Genomic DNA, 7,545 nt, shown 5'->3' with positions numbered 1-7,545 from the left:
AATATTTTTTTTTCTGTAATTTATTTTTTTTAATTAATATCCAAGTTAGTTACCACATGGTGCAACAATGATTTCAGGAGTAGATTCATTATTGCCCCTTACCCATTTAGCCCATTCCTCTCCCACAACCCATCCAGCAATCCTCTGTTTGTTCTCTATATTTAAGAGTCTCTTATGTTCTGTCTCCCTCCCTGTTTCTATATTATTTTTGCTTCCCTTCCTTTATGTTCATCTGTATCTTAAAGTCCTCATATAAGTGAAATCATATGATATTTGTCTTTCTCTGACTAATTTTGCTTAGCATAACACCCTCTAGTTCCATCCACGTAGTTGCAAATGGCAAGATTTCATTCTTTTTGATTGCTGAGTAATACTCCATTTTATATATGTATATATATATACACCACATCTTCTTTATCCATTCATCCATTGATGGACATTTGGGCTCTTTCCATACTTTGGCTATTGTTGATAATGTTGCTATAAATACTGGGGTGCATAAACACTGGGGTCCCTTGGAAACAGCATACCTGTATCCCTTGGATAAATACCCACTAGTGCAATTGCTGGGTCATAGGGTAGTTCAATTTTTAATTTTTTGAGGAACCTCCATACTGTTTTCCAGAGTGGTTGTACCGGTTGTTATGTAATATTTCTGATATAGAAATAAACTGTTCTGAATGTCCAGAAAAAAACAATATAGTCAAAGGCAATGAAGGGAGAATCTGAGCAAAGGACAAAACAACTAGAGAAAGGATTCTTCCTTCCAAGCTCAATAATTATTTCTGCAAGAAGAGAGCCCTGCTGTGTGTCTCATGAAGTCATGTAGGTGCGCATTCTTCACCATGATTTCATGGACACAAGGCAGACGACTTCAGGAATGTAGTCCCAAAACAGATTAGGGAACAAATATCTAACATGCCAATTAGCAGACAGTCACATTTTCTAAATGCCACCATACAAATCATTTATTACGAACAGAAAAAAAAAAACTGGAGGGCCTTCGGGATAAAACATCAGTTCATCCACTGGGTAAGAAAAAAGTGGATTTTTTAAAGATGATGATCAAAATCTATCAAGTCAGTAAGTGTGCCCATGAAGCAAGATCTATAACTGGGATAACCATATAACGTATTATCCCAAACAGGACATTTTTGAGTGAAAGAGACTTTTAATAACTATGCCGGGAAAAAGGTATAGACCAATACTGTCCGAACCAAACCAGAAAGGATATCCTTGTAATGGCAATACGTCTTGGGGCATAATAAACCTAACAATAATCATATATACTAACTGCACAATGTGCCAAAGAGGAATTCACCTTAGTTATAAAGTTAGAAACCACAGATGGTATTAATTCAAGCTCCTTTCTCTCTCTACCCATATCCGTGGTGTGAAACATCAAACGGCACTTTTATAATTACATAGCCCAGCAGTAATTAATATTGATCTTGGAACTTAGTAAAGGTCAACATTAATTTGTGTACCACATTGGATTTCAATCTAGCCTTTACTCTGGAATTCATGCAGTGGGCACGGTTTCACCAGCCCCATTACCACTACAACCATGACAACAGGCTCAAACTTAAATGAACTGCCAGAATAATTTTTTTTTTTAAGATTTTAAGATATAGTATACTTTCTTATGGATCTTGACCCCTTAGTAAAATGGTGCCTCGATTGTGAAAAGAGTCTTTTCCTTGAGTTTCTAATCTGGAAGGGTTTGGTTTTTCCTTCTCTTTCAACAAACACTTATTGGGGAGTCTACAGTATATGCCACAAGGAGAGAGGGAGCATATACTTGTCAATCCAAAGAAAAATATCATTTAGTCAACTGTAATCACCGAGACTAGTGGCTCACCAACCTGACTGCACATGAGAATTTTCTGGTGGGGGGGCTTTAAAAAGACAATCCTGTGTTGGGGCACCTGGGTGGCTCACTAGGTTGAGTGTCCGACTTCTGATTTCGGCTCGGGTCATGATCTAATGGTTCCTGGGACTGAGCCCTGTGTTGAGCTCTATGCTGAGCATGGAGCTTGCTTGGGATTCTCCCTCCCTCTCTGCTCCTCCCCTGCTCACATGGGCTTTCGAGCTCTCTCTCTCTTACAAAAAAAAAAAAAAAAAAGTTAAAAAAAATTACATTAAAAAATTCTGACTTACTACATAAAAACTGTACATGAACATTCATAGCAGAATTACTCATAAAGCCAAAGAATGGAAACGACCCAAATATGCATCAGCTGATGAATAAATAAAATGTAGTATAAAGCAAAACAGTTTTCAATAATAAAAAAGAATAAGATACTGTTGCATGCTACCACATGAATGAACGTTGAAAACAATATGCTAAATGAAAGCCAGATACAAAAGATTCCATATATGGTATGATTCCATTCATATTAAATGTCCAAAAAAGGAAAATCTGTAGTGACAGAAAGCAGATTAATGGCTATCTAGAACTAAGGATTTTGGGGAGGAAAGAAGAGAGACTGCTAACGGGTACAGGTTTCTTTTTTAGAGTAATGATAATGTTCTAAAATTGACTGTAATCATCAGGGAAATAGAAATGAAAACTACAATAAGGTATCACTTTATACCTGTTAAAATGGTTATTATAAAAAAGATGAGTAGATTCTGGGAAGATGGCGGCGTAGGAGGACGCTGGGCTCACCGCGCGTCCTGCTGATCACTTAGATTCCACCTACACCTGCCTAAATAACCCAGAAAACCGCCAGAGGATTAGCAGAACAGAGTCACCGGACCCAAGTGCAGACGAGAGGCCCACGGAAGAGGGTAGGAAGGGCGGCGAGGCGGTGCGCGCCCCACGGACTGGCGGGAGGGAGCCGGGGCGGAGGGGCGGCTCGCCGGCCAAGCAGAACCCCTGAGTCCGGCTTGCAAAAGCGGAGGGGCCTGACGGACTGTGTTCCGACAGCAAGCGCGACTTAGCGTCTGGGAGGTCATAAGTAAACAGCTCTGCTCGGAAAGCGGGAAGGCTGGAGGACAAAGGGAGGGTGAGCTGCGGAGCCCCCGGACGACAGAGCTCAGTTTGGCGGGGAACAAAGGCACTCGCCAGCGCCATCTCCCCCGCCCATCCCCCAGCCAAAATCCCAAAGGGAACCGGTTCCGGCCAGGGAAATTGCTCGCTCCGCGCGAACACCCAACTCTGTGCTTCTGCGGAGCCAAACCTCCGGCAGCGGATCTGACTCCCTCCGGCTGCCACAGGGCCCCTCCTGAAGTGGATCACCTAAGGAGAAGCGAGCTAAGCCTGCCCCCCCTGCCGCCGTGCACCTTGCCTTCCCACCCCAGCTAATACGACAGATCCCCAGCATCACAAGCCTGGCAGTGTGCAAGTAGCCCAGACGGGCCACGCCACCCCACAGTGAATCCCACCCCTAGGAGAGGGGAAGAGAAGGCACACACCAGTCTGACTGTGGCCCCAGCGGTGGGCTGGGGGCAGACATCAGGTCGGACTGCGGCCCCGCCCACCAGCTCCAGTTATACACCACAGCACAGGGGAAGTGCCCTGCAGGCCCTCACCACACCAGGGACTATCCAAAATGACCAAGCGGAAGAATTCCCCTCAGAAGAATCTCCAGGAAATAACAACAGCTAATGAGCTGATCAAAAAGGATTTAAATAATATAACAGAAAGTGAATTTAGAATAATAGTCATAAAATTAATCGCTGGGCTGGAAAACAGCATACAGGACAGCAGAGAATCTCTTGCTACAGAGATCAAGGGACTAAGGAACAGTCACGAGGAGCTGAAAAACGCTTTAAAGGAAATGCAAAACAAAATGCAAACCACCACGGCTCGGATGGAAGAGGCAGAGGAGAGAATAGGTGAACTAGAAGATAAAGTTATGGAAAAAGAGGAAGCTGAGAAAAAGAGAGATAAAAAAATCCAGGAGTATGAGGGGAAAATTAGAGAACTAAGTGATACACTAAAAAGAAATAATATACGCATAATTGGTATCCCAGAGGAGGAAGAGAGAGGGAAAGGTGCTGAAGGGGTACTTGAAGAAATTATAGCTGAGAACTTCCCTGAACTGGGGAAGGAAAAAGGCATTGAAATCCAAGAGGCACAGAGAACTCCCTTCAGACGTAACTTGAATCGATCTTCTGCACGACATATCATAGTGAAACTGGCAAAATACAAGGATAAAGAGAAAATTCTGAAAGCAGCAAGGGGTAAACGTGCCCTCACATATAAAGGGAGACCTATAAGACTCGTGACTGGTCTCTCTTTTGAAACTTGGCAGGCCAGAAAGAATTGGCACGAGATTTTCAGGGTGCTAGACAGCAAAAATATGCAGCTGAGAATCCTTTATCCAGCAAGTCTGTCATTTAGGATAGAAGGAGAAATAAAGGTCTTCCCAAACAAACAAAAACTGAAGGAATTTGTCACCACTAAACCAGCCCTACAAGAGATCCTAAGGGGGACCCTGTGAGACAAAGTACCAGAGACATCACTACAAGCATAAAACATACAGACATCACAATGACTCTAAACCCGTATCTTTCTATAATAACACTGAATGTAAATGGATTAAATGCGCCAACCAAAAGACATAGGGTATCAGAATGGATAAAAAAACAAGACCCATCTATTTGCTGTCTACAAGAGACTCATTTTAGACCTGAGGACACCTTTAGATTCAGAGTGAGGGGATGGAGAACTATTTATCATGCTACTGGAAGCCAGAAGAAAGCTGGAGTAGCCATACTTATATCAGACAAACTAGACTTTAAATTAAAGGCTGTAACAAGAGATGAAGAAGGACATTATATAATAGTTACAGGGTCTATCCATCAGGAAGAGCTAACAATTATAAATGTCTATGCGCCGAATACCGGAGCCCCCAAATATATAAAACAATTACTCATAAACAGAAGCAACCTTATTGATAAGAATGTGGTAATTGCTGGGGACTTTAACACCCCACTTACAGAAATGGATAGATCATCTAGACACACGGTCAATAAAGAAACAAGGGCCCTGAATGAGACACTGGATCAGATGGACTTGACAGATATATTTAGAACTCTGCATCCCAAAGCAACAGAATATACTTTCTTCTCGAGTGCACATGGAACATTCTCCAAGATAGATCATATACTGGGTCACAAAACAGCCCTTCATAAGTTTACAAGAATTGAAATTATACCATGCATACTTTCAGACCACAATGCTATGAAGCTTGAAATCAACCACAGGAAAAAGTCTGGAAAACCTCCAAAAGCATGGAGGTTAAAGAACACCCTACTAACGAATGAGTGGGTCAACCAGGCAATTAGAGAAGAAATCAAAAAATATATGGAAACAAACGAAAATGAAAATACAACAATCCAAACGCTTTGGGATGCAGCGAAGGCAGTCCTGAGAGGAAAATACATTGCAATCCAGGCCTATCTCAAGAAACAAGAAAAATCCCAAATACAAAATCTAACAGCACACCTAAAGGAAATAGAAGCAGAACAGCAAAGGCAGCCTAAACCCAGCAGAAGAAGAGAAATAATAAAGATCAGAGCAGAAATAAACAATATAGAATCTAAAAAAACTGTAGAGCAGATCAACGAAACCAAGAGTTGGTTTTTTGAAAAAATAAACAAAATTGACAAACCTCTAGCCAGGCTTCTCAAAAAGAAAAGGGAGATGACCCAAATAGATAAAATCATGAATGAAAATGGAATTATTACAACCAATCCCTCAGAGATACAAACAATTATCAGGGAATACTATGAAAAATTATATGCCAACAAATTGGACAACCTGGAAGAAATGGACAAATTCCTGAACACCCACACTCTTCCAAAACTCAATCAGGAGGAAATAGAAAGCTTGAACAGACCCATAACCAGCGAAGAAATTGAATCGGTTATCAAAAATCTCCCAACAAATAAGAGTCCAGGACCAGATGGCTTCCCAGGGGAGTTCTACCAGACGTTTAAAGCAGAGATAATACCTATCCTTCTCAAGCTATTCCAAGAAATAGAAAGGGAAGGAAAACTTCCAGACTCATTCTATGAAGCCAGTATGACTTTGATTCCTAAACCAGACAGAGACCCAGTAAAAAAAGAGAACTACAGGCCAATATCCCTGATGAATATGGATGCAAAAATTCTCAATAAGATACTAGCAAATCGAATTCAACAGCATATAAAAAGAATTATTCACCATGATCAAGTGGGATTCATTCCTGGGATGCAGGGCTGGTTCAACATTCGCAAATCAATCAACGTGATACATCACATTAACAAAAAAAAAAGAGAAGAACCATATGATCCTGTCAATCGATGCAGAAAAGGCCTTTGACAAAATCCAGCACCCTTTCTTAATAAAAACCCTTGAGAAAGTCGGGATAGAAGGAACATACTTAAAGATCATAAAAGCCATTTATGAAAAGCCCACAGCTAACATCATCCTCAACGGGGAAAAACTGAGAGCTTTTTCCCTGAGATCAGGAACACGACAGGGATGCCCACTCTCACTGTTGTTGTTTAACATAGTGCTGGAAGTTCTAGCATCAGCAATCAGACAACAAAAGGAAATCAAAGGCATCCAAATTGGCAAAGATGAAGTCAAGCTTTCGCTTTTTGCAGATGACATGATATTATACATGGAAAATCCGATAGACTCCACCAAAAGTCTGCTAGAACTGATACATGAATTCAGCAAAGTTGCAGGATACAAAATCAATGTACAGAAATCAGTTGCATTCTTATACACTAACAATGAAGCAACAGAAAGACAAATAAAGAAACTGATCCCATTCACAATTGCACCAAGAAGCATAAAATACCTAGGAATAAATCTAACCAAAGATGTAAAGGATCTGTATGCTGAAAACTATAGAAAGCTTATGAAGGTAATTGAAGAAGATTTAAAGAAATGGAAAGACATTCCCTGCTCATGGATTGGAAAAATAAATATTGTCAAAATGTCAATACTACCCAAAGCTATCTACACATTCAATGCAATCCCAATCAAAATTGCACCAGCATTCTTCTCGAAACTAGAACAAGCAATCCTAAAATTCATATGGAACCACAAAAGGCCCCGAATAGCCAAAGGAATTTTGAAGAAGAAGACCAAAGCAGGAGGCATCACAATCCCAGACTTCAGCCTCTACTACAAAGCTGTCATCATCAAGACAGCATGGTATTGGCACAAAAACAGACACACAGACCAATGGAATAGAATAGAAACCCCAGAACTAGACCCACAAACGTATGGCCAACTCATCTTTGACAAAGCAGGAAAGAACATCCAATGGAAAAAAGACAGTCTCTTTAACAAATGGTGCTGGGAGAACTGGACAGCAACATGCAGAAGGTTGAAACTAGACCACTTTCTCACACCATTTACAAAAATAAACTCAAAATGGATTAAAGACCTAAATGTGAGACAGGAAACCATCAAAACCTTAGAGGAGAAAGCAGGAAACGACCTCTCTGACCTCAGCCGTAGCAATCTCTTACTCGACACATCCCCAAAGGCAAGGGAATTAAAAGCAAAAGTGAATTACTGGGACCTTATGAAGA

Source organism: Lynx rufus, unplaced genomic scaffold (assembly GCF_022079265.1).
Source record: "Lynx rufus isolate CCGP_SWC_20201006 ecotype Redwood Valley unplaced genomic scaffold, mLynRuf1.p SCAF_1, whole genome shotgun sequence".
Lineage (NCBI taxonomy): Eukaryota > Metazoa > Chordata > Mammalia > Carnivora > Felidae > Lynx > Lynx rufus.
Note: the sequence above shows the minus strand (reverse complement) of the source record.